Raw genomic sequence first — 16,502 nt, 5'->3', positions numbered from 1 at the left:
TGAGAAGAAGGACGAACTCTAGGCTGCTTGGATACTCTGAGTTATGTGTATGCCTAGTCCCATATGCTTCCAAAACCTGGGAACGCTACTAAGGCGAATACTCATAAAGAGCAATGTTGTCCCAGTGGAGGAAAGAAGTTAGATCGAGGACACACTTAAGGTAGGTTGGAGACTCTGAGTTAAGTGCAGGCCAAGTCCCTTATTCTTCCAAAACATATCAACGCTCTTCAGGCAAACACTCATAAATGGCATTGTTTTCGAAGTGAGGAATGAAGTTAGAACAAGGAGAGATGCTAGGCCGGTTGAATACTCTCAGATATGTGGAAGCCTAGGCCCTTATGCTTCCTAAACTGAAAAACGCTACTAGGCGAATCCTCATAAGTGGGAGAGTTTTCCTATTTCAGAAAATAATTGAGAAGAAGGACGGACTCTAGGCTGCTTGGACACTCTGAGTTAAGTGCACGTCAGTCCCTTATGCTTCCCAAACGTATAAACGCTACTAAGGCCAATACTCATAAATGGCAGTGTTGTCCCAGTGGAGGAAAGAAGTTAGAACGAGGACGGACGTAAGGCAGGTTGGATACTCTGAGTTACAGGCAGGCCAAGTCCCTTCTACTTCCAAAACGTATAAACGCTCTTCAGGCAAACACTCATAAATGACACTGTTATCCCAGGGAGGAAAGAAATTAGAACTCGGACACAGGCTAGGCAGGTTGAATAATCTGAGATAACTGCACGCCTAGGCACTTATGGCTCCAAAACGTAAAACGCTATTAAGTTGAATACTCATAGTAGGCTATGTTTTCCCAGTTCAGAAAAGAAGTGAAAACAAGGACGTACTCTAGGCTGCTTGGATACTCTGAGTTAAGGGCAACCCAGTCCCTTATGCTTCGAAAACTTATAAACGCGACTAAGGCAAATACTCATAAATGGCAATGCTGTCCCAGTGGAGGAAAGAAGTTAGAATGAGGACGGACTTAAGGCAGGTTGGATACTCTGAGTTACAGGCAAGCCAAGGCCCTTCTGCTTCCAAAACGTATAAACGCTCTTCAGGCAAACACTCATCCATGGCACTGTTTTCCCAGAGTGGAAAGAAGACAGAACTAGGACAGACGCGAGGCAGGTTGAAGACTCTGAGATAACTCTACACCTAGGTCCTTATGCTTCCAAAACGTAAAACGCTACTAAGGCGAATACTCATAAATGGCCCTGTTTTCCCAGTTCAGAAAAGAAGTGAGAAGAAGGACGAACTCTAGGCTGCTTGGATACTCTGAGTTATGTGTATGCCAAGTCCCATATGCTTCCAAAACCTGGGAACGCTGCTAAGGCGAATACTCATAAATAGCAATGTTGTCCCAGTGGAGGAAAGAAGTTAGATCGAGGACACACTTAAGGTAGGTTGGAGACTCTGAGTTAAGTGCAGGCCAAGTCCCTTAGGCTTCCAAAACATATCAACGCTCTTCAGGCAAACACTCATAAATGGCATTGTTTTCGCCGTGAGGAATGAAGTTAGAACAAGGAAAGACGCTAGGCCGGTTGAATACTCTCAGATATGTGGAAGCCTAGGCCCTTATGCTTCCTAAACTGAAAAACGCTACTAAGGCGAATCCTCATAAGAGGGAGAGTTTTCCTATTTCAGAAAATAATTGAGAAGAAGAACGGACTCTAGGCTGCTTGGACACTCTGAGTTAAGTGCACGTCAGTCCCTTATGCTTCCCAAACGTATAAACGCTTCTAAGGCCAATACTCATTAATGGCCATGTTGTCTCAGTTGAGGAAAGAACTTAGAACTAGGACGGACTTAAGGAAGGTTGGATACTCTGAGTTACAGGCAGGCCAAGTCCCTTATGCTTCCAAAACCTGTGAATGCTCCTAAGGCAAATACTCATAAATGGCAATGTGGTCCCAGTGGAGGAAAGAAGTTAGATCGAGGACGCACTTAAGGCAGGTTGTAAACTCTGAGTTAAGTGCAGGCCAAGTCCCTTATGCTTCCAAAACATATCAACGCTCTTCAGGCAAACACTCATAAATGGCAAAGTTTTCGCAGTGAGGAATGAAGTTAGAACAAGGAGAGACGCTAGGCCGGTTGAATACTCTGAGATAAGTGGAAGACTAGGCCCTTATGCTTCCAAAACGTAAAAACGCTACTACGGCGATTACACATAAATGGCAATGTTGTCCCAGTGGAGGAAAGAAGTTAGACCGAGGATGCACTTAAAGTAGGTGGAAACTCTGAGTTAAGTGCAGGCCAAGTCCCTTATGCTTCCAAAACGTATATACGCTCTTCAGGCAAACACTCATACATGGCACTGTTTTCCCAGAGTGGAAAGAAGATAGAACTAGGACAGACGCGAGGCAAGTTGAAGACTCTGAGATAACTCTACACCTAGGTCCTTACGCTTCCAAAACGTAAAACGCTACTAAGGCGAATACTCATAAATGGCCCTGTTTTCCCAGTTCAGAAAAGAAGTGAGAAGAAGGACGAACTCTAGGCTGCTTGGATACTCTGAGTTATGTGTATGCCAAGTCCCATATGCTTCCAAAACCTGGGAACGCTACTAAGGCGAATACTCATAAAGAGCAATGTTGTCCCAGTGGAGGAAAGAAGTTAGATCGAGGACACACTTAAGGTAGGTTGGAGACTCTGAGTTAAGTGCAGGCCAAGTCCCTTATGCTTCCAAAACATATCAACGCTCTTCAGGCAAACACTCATAAATGGCATTGTTTTCGCAGTGAGGAATGAAGTTAGAACAAGGAGAGATGCTAGGCCGGTTGAATACACTGAGATAAGTGGAAGCGTAGGCCCTTATGCTTCCAAAACGTAAAAACGCTACTAAGGCGATTACTCATAAATGGCAATGTTGTCCCAGTGGAGGAAAGAAGTTAGACCGAGGATGCACTTAAGGTAGGTGGAAACTCTGAGTTAAGTGCAGGCCAAGTCCCTTATGCTTCCAAAACGTATATACGCTCTTCAGGCAAACACTCATACATGGCACTGTTTTCCCAGAGTGGAAAGAAGATAGAACTAGGACAGACACGAGGCAAGTTGAAGACTCTGAGATAACTCTACACCTAGGTCCTTACGCTTCCAAAACGTAAAACGCTACTAAGGCGAATACTCATAAATGGCCCTGTTTTCCCAGTTCAGAAAAGAAGTGAGAAGAAGGACGAACTCTAGACTGCTTGGATACTCTGAGTTATGTGTATGCCTAGTCCCATATGCTTCCAAAACCTGGGAACGCTACTAAGGCGAATACTCATAAAGAGCAATGTTGTCCCAGTGGAGGAAAGAAGTTAGATCGAGGACACACTTAAGGTAGGTTGGAGACTCTGAGTTAAGTGCAGGCCAAGTCCCTTATGCTTCCAAAACATATCAACGCTCTTCAGGCAAACACTCATAAATGGCATTGTTTTCGAAGTGAGGAATGAAGTTAGAACAAGGAGAGATGCTAGGCCGGTTGAATACTCTCAGATATGTGGAAGCCTAGGCCCTTATGCTTCCTAAACTGAAAAACGCTACTAGGCGAATCCTCATAAGTGGGAGAGTTTTCCTATTTCAGAAAATAATTGAGAAGAAGGACGGACTCTAGGCTGCTTGGACACTCTGAGTTAAGTGCACGTCAGTCCCTTATGCTTCCCAAACGTATAAACGCTACTAAGGCCAATACTCATAAATGGCAGTGTTGTCCCAGTGGAGGAAAGAAGTTAGAACGAGGACGGACGTAAGGCAGGTTGGATACTCTGAGTTACAGGCAGGCCAAGTCCCTTCTACTTCCAAAACGTATAAACGCTCTTCAGGCAAACACTCATAAATGACACTGTTATCCCAGGGAGGAAAGAAATTAGAACTCGGACACAGGCTAGGCAGGTTGAATAATCTGAGATAACTGCACGCCTAGGCACTTATGGCTCCAAAACGTAAAACGCTATTAAGTTGAATACTCATAGTAGGCTATGTTTTCCCAGTTCAGAAAAGAAGTGAAAACAAGGACGTACTCTAGGCTGCTTGGATACTCTGAGTTAAGGGCAACCCAGTCCCTTATGCTTCGAAAACTTATAAACGCGACTAAGGCAAATACTCATAAATGGCAATGCTGTCCCAGTGGAGGAAAGAAGTTAGAATGAGGACGGACTTAAGGCAGGTTGGATACTCTGAGTTACAGGCAAGCCAAGGCCCTTCTGCTTCCAAAACGTATAAACGCTCTTCAGGCAAACACTCATCCATGGCACTGTTTTCCCAGAGTGGAAAGAAGACAGAACTAGGACAGACGCGAGGCAGGTTGAAGACTCTGAGATAACTCTACACCTAGGTCCTTATGCTTCCAAGACGTAAAACGCTACTAAGGCGAATACTCATAAATGGCCCTGTTTTCCCAGTTCAGAAAAGAAGTGAGAAGAAGGACGAACTCTAGGCTGCTTGGATACTCTGAGTTATGTGTATGCCAAGTCCCATATGCTTCCAAAACCTGGGAACGCTGCTAAGGCGAATACTCATAAATAGCAATGTTGTCCCAGTGGAGGAAAGAAGTTAGATCGAGGACACACTTAAGGTAGGTTGGAGACTCTGAGTTAAGTGCAGGCCAAGTCCCTTAGGCTTCCAAAACATATCAACGCTCTTCAGGCAAACACTCATAAATGGCATTGTTTTCGCCGTGAGGAATGAAGTTAGAACAAGGAAAGACGCTAGGCCGGTTGAATACTCTCAGATATGTGGAAGCCTAGGCCCTTATGCTTCCTAAACTGAAAAACGCTACTAAGGCGAATCCTCATAAGAGGGAGAGTTTTCCTATTTCAGAAAATAATTGAGAAGAAGAACGGACTCTAGGCTGCTTGGACACTCTGAGTTAAGTGCACGTCAGTCCCTTATGCTTCCCAAACGTATAAACGCTTCTAAGGCCAATACTCATTAATGGCCATGTTGTCTCAGTTGAGGAAAGAACTTAGAACTAGGACGGACTTAAGGAAGGTTGGATACTCTGAGTTACAGGCAGGCCAAGTCCCTTATGCTTCCAAAACCTGTGAATGCTCCTAAGGCAAATACTCATAAATGGCAATGTGGTCCCAGTGGAGGAAAGAAGTTAGATCGAGGACGCACTTAAGGCAGGTTGTAAACTCTGAGTTAAGTGCAGGCCAAGTCCCTTATGCTTCCAAAACATATCAACGCTCTTCAGGCAAACACTCATAAATGGCAAAGTTTTCGCAGTGAGGAATGAAGTTAGAACAAGGAGAGACGCTAGGCCGGTTGAATACTCTGAGATAAGTGGAAGACTAGGCCCTTATGCTTCCAAAACGTAAAAACGCTACTACGGCGATTACACATAAATGGCAATGTTGTCCCAGTGGAGGAAAGAAGTTAGATCGAGGATGCACTTAAGGTAAGTGGAAACTCTGAGTTAAGTGCAGGCCAAGTCCCTTATGCTTCCAAAACGTATAAACGCTCTTCAGGCAAACACTCATACATGGCACTGTTTTCCCAGAGTGGAAAGAAGATAGAACTAGGACAGAAGCGAGGCAAGTTGAAGACTCTGAGATATCTCTACAGCTAGGTCCTTACGCTTCCAAAACGTAAAACGCTACTAAGGCGAATACTCATAAATGGCCCTGTTTTCCCAGTTCAGAAAAGAAGTGAGAAGAAGGACGAACTCTAGGCTGCTTGGATACTCTGAGTTATGTGTATGCCAAGTCCCATATGCTTCCAAAACCTGGGAACGCTACTAAGGCGAATACTCATAAATAGCAATGTTGTCCCAGTGGAGGAAAGAAGTTAGATCGAGGACACACTTAAGGTAGGTTGGAGACTCTGAGTTAAGTGCAGGCCAAGTCCCTTAGGCTTCCAAAACATATCAACGCTCTTCAGGCAAACACTCATAAATGGCATTGTTTTCGCCGTGAGGAATGAAGTTAGAACAAGGAAAGACGCTAGGCCGGTTGAATACTCTCAGATATGTGGAAGCCTAGGCCCTTATGCTTCCTAAACTGAAAAACGCTACTAAGGCGAATCCTCATAAGAGGGAGAGTTTTCCTATTTCAGAAAATAATTGAGAAGAAGAACGGACTCTAGGCTGCTTGGACACTCTGAGTTAAGTGCACGTCAGTCCCTTATGCTTCCCAAACGTATAAACGCTTCTAAGGCCAATACTCATTAATGGCCATGTTGTCTCAGTTGAGGAAAGAACTTAGAACTAGGACGGACTTAAGGAAGGTTGGATACTCTGAGTTACAGGCAGGCCAAGTCCCTTATGCTTCCAAAACCTGTGAATGCTCCTAAGGCAAATACTCATAAATGGCAATGTGGTCCCAGTGGAGGAAAGAAGTTAGATCGAGGACGCACTTAAGGCAGGTTGTAAACTCTGAGTTAAGTGCAGGCCAAGTCCCTTATGCTTCCAAAACATATCAACGCTCTTCAGGCAAACACTCATAAATGGCAAAGTTTTCGCAGTGAGGAATGAAGTTAGAACAAGGAGAGACGCTAGGCCGGTTGAATACTCTGAGATAAGTGGAAGACTAGGCCCTTATGCTTCCAAAACGTAAAAACGCTACTACGGCGATTACACATAAATGGCAATGTTGTCCCAGTGGAGGAAAGAAGTTAGATCGAGGATGCACTTAAGGTAAGTGGAATCTCTGAGTTTAGTGCAGGCCAAGTCCCTTATGCTTCCAAAACGTATAAACGCTCTTCAGGCAAACACTCATACATGGCACTGTTTTCCCAGAGTGGAAAGAAGATAGAACTAGGACAGAAGCGAGGCAAGTTGAAGACTCTGAGATATCTCTACACCTAGGTCCTTACGCTTCCAAAACGTAAAACGCTACTAAGGCGAATACTCATAAATGGCCCTGTTTTCCCAGTTCAGAAAAGAAGTGAGAAGAAGGACGAACTCTAGGCTGCTTGGATACTCTGAGTTATGTGTATGCCAAGGCCCATATGCTTCCAAAACCTGGGAACGCTACTAAGGCGAATACTCATAAATAGCAATGTTGTCCCAGGGGAGGAAAGAAGTTAGATCGAGGACACACTTAAGGTAGGTTGGAGACTCTGAGTTAAGTGCAGGCCAAGTCCCTTATGCTTCCAAAACGTGTAAATGCGACTAAGGCAAATACTCATAAAGGGCAATGTTGTCCCATTGGAGGAAAGAAGTTAGAACGAGGACGGACTTAAGGCAGGTTGGATAATCTGAGTTACAGGCAAGCCAAGGCCCTTCTGCTTCCAAAACGTGTAAACGCTCTTCAGGCAAACACTCATCCATGGCACTGTTTTCCCAGAGTGGAAAGAAGATAGAACTAGGACAGACGCGAGGCAGGTTGAAGACTCTGAGATAACTCTACACCTAGGTCCTTATGCTTCCAAAACGTAAAACGCTACTAAGGCGAATACTCATAAATGGCCCTGTTTTCCCAGTTCAGAAAAGAAGTGAGAAGAAGGACGAACTCTAGGCTGCTTGGGTACTCTGAGTTATGTGTATGCCAAGTCCCATATGCTTCCAAAACCTGGGAACGCTACTAAGGCGAATACTCATAAATAGCAATGTTGTCCCAGTGGAGGAAAGAAGTTAGATCGAGGACACACTTAAGGTAGGTTGGAGACTCTGAGTTAAGTGCAGGCCAAGTCCCTTAGGCTTCCAAAACATATCAACGCTCTTCAGGCAAACACTCATAAATGGCATTGTTTTCGCAGTGAGGAATGAAGTTAGAACAAGGAAAGACGCTAGGCCGGTTGAATACTCTCAGATATGTGGAAGCCTAGGCCCTTATGCTTCCTAAACTGAAAAACGCTACTAAGGCGAATCCTCATAAGAGGGAGAGTTTTCCTATTTCAGAAAATAATTGAGAAGAAGAACGGACTCTAGGCTGCTTGGACACTCTGAGTTAAGTGCACGTCAGTCCCTTATGCTTCCCAAACGTATAAACGCTTCTAAGGCCAATACTCATAAATGGCCATGTTGTCTCAGTTGAGGAAAGAACTTAGAACTAGGACGGACTTAAGGAAGGTTGGATACTCTGAGTTACAGGCAGGCCAAGTCCCTTATGCTTCCAAAACCTGTGAATGCTCCTAAGGCAAATACTCATAAATGGCAATGTGGTCCCAGTGGAGGAAAGAAGTTAGATCGAGGAGGCACTTAAGGCAGGTTGTAAACTCTGAGTTAAGTGCAGGCCAAGTCCCTTATGCTTCCAAAACATATCAACGCTCTTCAGGCAAACACTCATAAATGGCAAAGTTTTCGCAGTGAGGAATGAAGTTAGAACAAGGAGAGACGCTAGGCCGGTTGAATACTCTGAGATAAGTGGAAGACTAGGCCCTTATGCTTCCAAAACGTAAAAACGCTACTAAGGCGATTACTCATAAATGGCAATGTTGTCCCAGTGGAGGAAAGAAGTTAGACCGAGGATGCACTTAAGGTAGGTGGAAACTCTGAGTTAAGTGCAGGCCAAGTCCCTTATGCTTCCAAAACGTATATACGCTCTTCAGGCAAACACTCATACATGGCACTGTTTTCCCAGAGTGGAAAGAAGATAGAACTAGGACAGAAGCGAGGCAAGTTGAAGACTCTGAGATAACTCTACACCTAGGTCCTTACGCTTCCAAAACGTAAAACGCTACTAAGGCGAATACTCATAAATGGCCCTGTTTTCCCAGTTCAGAAAAGAAGTGAGAAGAAGGACGAACTCTAGGCTGCTTGGATACTCTGAGTTATGTGTATGCCAAGTCCCATATGCTTCCAAAACCTGGGAACGCTACTAAGGCGAATACTCATAAAGAGCAATGTTGTCCCAGTGGAGGAAAGAAGTTAGATCGAGGACACAATTAAGGTAGGTTGGAGACTCTGAGTTAAGTGCAGGCCAAGTCCCTTATGCTTCCAAAACATATCAACGCTCTTCAGGCAAACACTCATAAATGGCATTGTTTTCGCAGTGAGGAATGAAGTTAGAACAAGGAAAGACGCTAGGCCGGTTGAATACTCTCAGATATGTGGAAGCCTAGGCCCGTATGCTTCCTAAACTGAAAAACGCTACTAAGGCCAATCCTCATAAGAGGGAGAGTTTTCCTATTTCAGAAAATAATTGAGAAGAAGAACGGACTCTAGGCTGCTTGGACACTCTGAGTTAAGTGCACGTCAGTCCCTTATGCTTCCCAAACGTATAAACGCTTCTAAGGCCAAAACTCATAAATGGCCATGTTGTCTCAGTTGAGGAAAGAACTTAGAACTAGGACGGACTTAAGGAAGGTTGGATACTCTGAGTTACAGGCAGGCCAAACCCTTCTACTTCCAAAACGTATAAACGCTCTTCAGGCAAACACTCATAAATGACACTGTGATCCCAGGGAGGAAAGAAATTAGAACTCGGACAGAGGCTAGGCCGGTTGAATACTCTGAGATAACTGCACGCCTAGGCACTTATGCTTCCAAAACGTAAAACGCTATTAAGTTGAATACTCATAATAGGCAATGTTTTCCAAGTTCAGAAAAGATGGGAGAAGAAGGACGTACTCTAGACTGCTTGGATACTCGGAGTTAAGTGCATGCCAAGTCCCTTGTGCTTCCAAAACCTATAAACGCGACTAAGGCAAATACTCATAAATGGCAATGCTGTCCCAGTTGAGGAAAGAAGTTAGAACGAGGACGGACGTAAGGCAGGTTGGACACTCTGAGTTACAGGCAGGCCAAGTCCCTTCTACTTCCAAAACGTATAAACGCTCTTCAGGCAAACACTCATAAATGACACTGTTATCCCAGGGAGGAAAGAAATTAGAACTCGGACACAGCCTAGGCAGGTTGAATAATCTGAGATAACTGCACGCCAAGGCACTTATGGCTCCAAAACGTAAAACGCTATTAAGTTGAATACTCATAGTAGGCTATGTTTTCCCAGTTCAGAAAAGAAGTGAAAACAAGGACGTACTCTAGGCTGCTTGGATACTCTGAGTTAAGGGCAACCCAGTCCCTTATGCTTCGAAAACTTATAAACGCGACTAAGGCAAATACTCATAAATGGCAATGCTGTCCCAGTGGAGGAAAGAAGTTAGAATGAGGACGGACTTAAGGCAGGTTGGATACTCTGAGTTACAGGCAAGCCAAGGCCCTTCTGCTTCCAAAACGTATAAACGCTCTTCAGGCAAACACTCATCCATGGCACTGTTTTCCCAGAGTGGAAAGAAGACAGAACTAGGACAGACGCGAGGCAGGTTGAAGACTCTGAGATAACTCTACACCTAGGTCCTTACGCTTCCAAAACGTAAAACGCTACTAAGGCGAATACTCATAAATGGCCCTGTTTTCCCAGTTCAGAAAAGAAGTGAGAAGAAGGACGAACTCTAGGCTGCTTGGATACTCTGAGTTATGTGTATGCCAAGTCCCATATGCTTCCAAAACCTGGGAACGCTGCTAAGGCGAATACTCATAAATAGCAATGTTGTCCCAGTGGAGGAAAGAAGTTAGATCGAGGACACACTTAAGGTAGGTTGGAGACTCTGAGTTAAGTGCAGGCCAAGTCCCTTAGGCTTCCAAAACATATCAACGCTCTTCAGGCAAACACTCATAAATGGCATTGTTTTCGCCGTGAGGAATGAAGTTAGAACAAGGAAAGACGCTAGGCCGGTTGAATACTCTCAGATATGTGGAAGCCTAGGCCCTTATGCTTCCTAAACTGAAAAACGCTACTAAGGCGAATCCTCATAAGAGGGAGAGTTTTCCTATTTCAGAAAATAATTGAGAAGAAGAACGGACTCTAGGCTGCTTGGACACTCTGAGTTAATTGCACGTCAGTCCCTTATGCTTCCCAAACGTATAAACGCTTCTAAGGCCAATACTCATTAATGGCCATGTTGTCTCAGTTGAGGAAAGAACTTAGAACTAGGACGGACTTAAGGAAGGTTGGATACTCTGAGTTACAGGCAGGCCAAGTCCCTTATGCTTCCAAAACCTGTGAATGCTCCTAAGGCAAATACTCATAAATGGCAATGTGGTCCCAGTGGAGGAAAGAAGTTAGATCGAGGACGCACTTAAGGCAGGTTGTAAACTCTGAGTTAAGTGCAGGCCAAGTCCCTTATGCTTCCAAAACATATCAACGCTCTTCAGGCAAACACTCATAAATGGCAAAGTTTTCGCAGTGAGGAATGAAGTTAGAACAAGGAGAGACGCTAGGCCGGTTGAATACTCTGAGATAAGTGGAAGACTAGGCCCTTATGCTTCCAAAACGTAAAAACGCTACTACGGCGATTACACATAAATGGCAATGTTGTCCCAGTGGAGGAAAGAAGTTAGATCGAGGATGCACTTAAGGTAAGTGGAATCTCTGAGTTAAGCGCAGGCCAAGTCCCTTATGCTTCCAAAACGTATAAACGCTCTTCAGGCAAACACTCATCCATGGCACTGTTTACCCAGAGTGGAAAGAAGACAGAACTAGGACAGACGCGAGGCAGGTAGAAGACTCTGAGATAACTCTACACCTAGGTCCTTATGCTTCCAAAACGTAAAACGCTACTAAGGCGAATACTCATAAATGGCCCTGTTTTCCCAGTTCAGAAAAGAAGTGAGAAGAAGGACGAACTCTAGGCTGCTTGGATACTCTGAGTTATGTGTATGCCAAGTCCCATATGCTTCCAAAACCTGGGAACGCTGCTAAGGCGAATACTCATAAATAGCAATGTTGTCCCAGTGGAGGAAAGAAGTTAGATCGAGGACACACTTAAGGTAGGTTGGAGACTCTGAGTTAAGTGCAGGCCAAGTCCCTTAGGCTTCCAAAACATATCAACGCTCTTCAGGCAAACACTCATAAATGGCATTGTTTTCGCCGTGAGGAATGAAGTTAGAACAAGGAAAGACGCTAGGCCGGTTGAATACTCTCAGATATGTGGAAGCCTAGGCCCTTATGCTTCCTAAACTGAAAAACGCTACTAAGGCGAATCCTCATAAGAGGGAGAGTTTTCCTATTTCAGAAAATAATTGAGAAGAAGAACGGACTCTAGGCTGCTTGGACACTCTGAGTTAATTGCACGTCAGTCCCTTATGCTTCCCAAACTTATAAACGCTTCTAAGGCCAATACTCATTAATGGCCATGTTGTCTCAGTTGAGGAAAGAACTTAGAACTAGGACGGACTTAAGGAAGGTTGGATACTCTGAGTTACAGGCAGGCCAAGTCCCTTATGCTTCCAAAACCTGTGAATGCTCCTAAGGCAAATACTCATAAATGGCAATGTGGTCCCAGTGGAGGAAAGAAGTTAGATCGAGGACGCACTTAAGGCAGGTTGTAAACTCTGAGTTAAGTGCAGGCCAAGTCCCTTATGCTTCCAAAACATATCAACGCTCTTCAGGCAAACACTCATAAATGGCAAAGTTTTCGCAGTGAGGAATGAAGTTAGAACAAGGAGAGACGCTAGGCCGGTTGAATACTCTGAGATAAGTGGAAGACTAGGCCCTTATGCTTCCAAAACGTAAAAACGCTACTACGGCGATTACACATAAATGGCAATGTTGTCCCAGTGGAGGAAAGAAGTTAGATCGAGGATGCACTTAAGGTAAGTGGAATCTCTGAGTTAAGTGCAGGCCAAGTCCCTTATGCTTCCAAAACGTATAAACGCTCTTCAGGCAAACACTCATACATGGCACTGTTTTCCCAGAGTGGAAAGAAGATAGAACTAGGACAGAAGCGAGGCAAGTTGAAGACTCTGAGATATCTCTACACCTAGGTCCTTACACTTCCAAAACGTAAAACGCTACTAAGGCGAATACTCATAAATGGCCCTGTTTTCCCAGTTCAGAAAAGAAGTGAGAAGAAGGACGAACTCTAGGCTGCTTGGATACTCTGAGTTATGTGTATGCCAAGTCCCATATGCTTCCAAAACCTGGGAACGCTACTAAGGCGAATACTCATAAACAGCAATGTTGTCCCAGTTGAGGAAAGAAGTTAGATCGAGGACACACTTAAGGTAGGTTGGAGACTCTGAGTTAAGTGCAGGCCAAGTCCCTTATGCTTCCAAAACATATCAACGCTCTTCAGGCAAACACTCATAAATGGCATTATTTTCGCAGTGAGGAATGAAGTTAGAACAAGGAGAGATGCTAGGCCGGTTGAATACACTGAGATAAGTGGAAGCGTAGGCCCTTATGCTTCCAAAACGTAAAAACGCTACTAAGGCGATTACTCATAAATGGCAATGTTGTCCCAGTGGAGGAAAGAAGTTAGACCGAGGATGCACTTAAGGTAGGTGGAAACTCTGAGTTAAGTGCAGGCCAAGTCCCTTATGCTTCCAAAACGTATATACGCTCTTCAGGCAAACACTCATACATGGCACTGTTTTCCCAGAGTGGAAAGAAGACAGAACTAGGACAGACGCGAGGCAGGTTGAAGACTCTGAGATAACTCTACACCTAGGTCCTTATGCTTCCAAGACGTAAAACGCTACTAAGGCGAATACTCATAAATGGCCCTGTTTTCCCAGTTCAGAAAAGAAGTGAGAAGAAGGACGAACTCTAGGCTGCTTGGATACTCTGAGTTATGTGTATGCCAAGTCCCATATGCTTCCAAAACCTGGGAACGCTGCTAAGGCGAATACTCATAAATAGCAATGTTGTCCCAGTGGAGGAAAGAAGTTAGATCGAGGACACACTTAAGGTAGGTTGGAGACTCTGAGTTAAGTGCAGGCCAAGTCCCTTAGGCTTCCAAAACATATCAACGCTCTTCAGGCAAACACTCATAAATGGCATTGTTTTCGCCGTGAGGAATGAAGTTAGAACAAGGAAAGACGCTAGGCCGGTTGAATACTCTCAGATATGTGGAAGCCTAGGCCCTTATGCTTCCTAAACTGAAAAACGCTACTAAGGCGAATCCTCATAAGAGGGAGAGTTTTCCTATTTCAGAAAATAATTGAGAAGAAGAACGGACTCTAGACTGCTTGGACACTCTGAGTTAAGTGCACGTCAGTCCCTTATGCTTCCCAAACGTATAAACGCTTCTAAGGCCAATACTCATTAATGGCCATGTTGTCTCAGTTGAGGAAAGAACTTAGAACTAGGACGGACTTAAGGAAGGTTGGATACTCTGAGTTACAGGCAGGCCAAGTCCCTTATGCTTCCAAAACCTGTGAATGCTCCTAAGGCAAATACTCATAAATGGCAATGTGGTCCCAGTGGAGGAAAGAAGTTAGATCGAGGACGCACTTAAGGCAGGTTGTAAACTCTGAGTTAAGTGCAGGCCAAGTCCCTTATGCTTCCAAAACATATCAACGCTCTTCAGGCAAACACTCATAAATGGCAAAGTTTTCGCAGTGAGGAATGAAGTTAGAACAAGGAGAGACGCTAGGCCGGTTGAATACTCTGAGATAAGTGGAAGACTAGGCCCTTATGCTTCCAAAACGTAAAAACGCTACTACGGCGATTACACATAAATGGCAATGTTGTCCCAGTGGAGGAAAGAAGTTAGATCGAGGATGCACTTAAGGTAAGTGGAAACTCTGAGTTAAGTGCAGGCCAAGTCCCTTATGCTTCCAAAACGTATAAACGCTCTTCAGGCAAACACTCATCCATGGCACTGTTTTCCCAGAGTGGAAAGAAGATAGAACTAGGACAGAAGCGAGGCAAGTTGAAGACTCTGAGATATCTCTACAGCTAGGTCCTTACGCTTCCAAAACATAAAACGCTACTAAGGCGAATACTCATAAATGGCCCTGTTTTCCCAGTTCAGAAAAGAAGTGAGAAGAAGGACGAACTCTAGGCTGCTTGGATACTCTGAGTTATGTGTATGCCAAGTCCCATATGCTTCCAAAACCTGGGAACGCTACTAAGGCGAATACTCATAAATAGCAATGTTGTCCCAGTGGAGGAAAGAAGTTAGATCGAGGACACACTTAAGGTAGGTTGGAGACTCTGAGTTAAGTGCAGGCCAAGTCCCTTAGGCTTCCAAAACATATCAACGCTCTTCAGGCAAACACTCATAAATGGCATTGTTTTCGCCGTGAGGAATGAAGTTAGAACAAGGAAAGACGCTAGGCCGGTTGAATACTCTCAGATATGTGGAAGCCTAGGCCCTTATGCTTCCTAAACTGAAAAACGCTACTAAGGCGAATCCTCATAAGAGGGAGAGTTTTCCTATTTCAGAAAATAATTGAGAAGAAGAACGGACTCTAGGCTGCTTGGACACTCTGAGTTAAGTGCACGTCAGTCCCTTATGCTTCCCAAACGTATAAACGCTTCTAAGGCCAATACTCATTAATGGCCATGTTGTCTCAGTTGAGGAAAGAACTTAGAACTAGGACGGACTTAAGGAAGGTTGGATACTCTGAGTTACAGGCAGGCCAAGTCCCTTATGCTTCCAAAACCTGTGAATGCTCCTAAGGCAAATACTCATAAATGGCAATGTGGTCCCAGTGGAGGAAAGAAGTTAGATCGAGGACGCACTTAAGGCAGGTTGTAAACTCTGAGTTAAGTGCAGGCCAAGTCCCTTATGCTTCCAAAACATATCAACGCTCTTCAGGCAAACACTCATAAATGGCAAAGTTTTCGCAGTGAGGAATGAAGTTAGAACAAGGAGAGACGCTAGGCCGGTTGAATACTCTGAGATAAGTGGAAGACTAGGCCCTTATGCTTCCAAAACGTAAAAACGCTACTACGGCGATTACACATAAATGGCAATGTTGTCCCAGTGGAGGAAAGAAGTTAGATCGAGGATGCACTTAAGGTAAGTGGAATCTCTGAGTTTAGTGCAGGCCAAGTCCCTTATGCTTCCAAAACGTATAAACGCTCCTCAGGCAAACACTCATACATGGCACTGTTTTCCCAGAGTGGAAAGAAGATAGAACTAGGACAGAAGCGAGGCAAGTTGAAGACTCTGAGATATCTCTACACCTAGGTCCTTACGCTTCCAAAACGTAAAACGCTACTAAGGCGAATACTCATAAATGGCCCTGTTTTCCCAGTTCAGAAAAGAAGTGAGAAGAAGGACGAACTCTAGGCTGCTTGGATACTCTGAGTTATGTGTATGCCAAGGCCCATATGCTTCCAAAACCTGGGAACGCTACTAAGGCGAATACTCATAAATAGCAATGTTGTCCCAGGGGAGGAAAGAAGTTAGATCGAGGACACACTTAAGGTAGGTTGGAGACTCTGAGTTAAGTGCAGGCCAAGTCCCTTATGCTTCCAAAACGTGTAAATGCGACTAAGGCAAATACTCATAAAGGGCAATGTTGTCCCATTGGAGGAAAGAAGTTAGAACGAGGACGGACTTAAGGCAGGTTGGATAATCTGAGTTACAGGCAAGCCAAGGCCCTTCTGCTTCCAAAACGTGTAAACGCTCTTCAGGCAAACACTCATCCATGGCACTGTTTTCCCAGAGTGGAAAGAAGATAGAACTAGGACAGACGCGAGGCAGGTTGAAGACTCTGAGATAACTCTACACCTAGGTCCTTATGCTTCCAAAACGTAAAACGCTACTAAGGCGAATACTCATAAATGGCCCTGTTTTCCCAGTTCAGAAAAGAAGTGAGAAGAAGGACGAACTCTAGGCTGCT

Source organism: Meles meles, chromosome 7, assembly GCF_922984935.1.
Source record: "Meles meles chromosome 7, mMelMel3.1 paternal haplotype, whole genome shotgun sequence".
NCBI lineage: Eukaryota > Metazoa > Chordata > Mammalia > Carnivora > Mustelidae > Meles > Meles meles.
Note: the sequence above shows the minus strand (reverse complement) of the source record.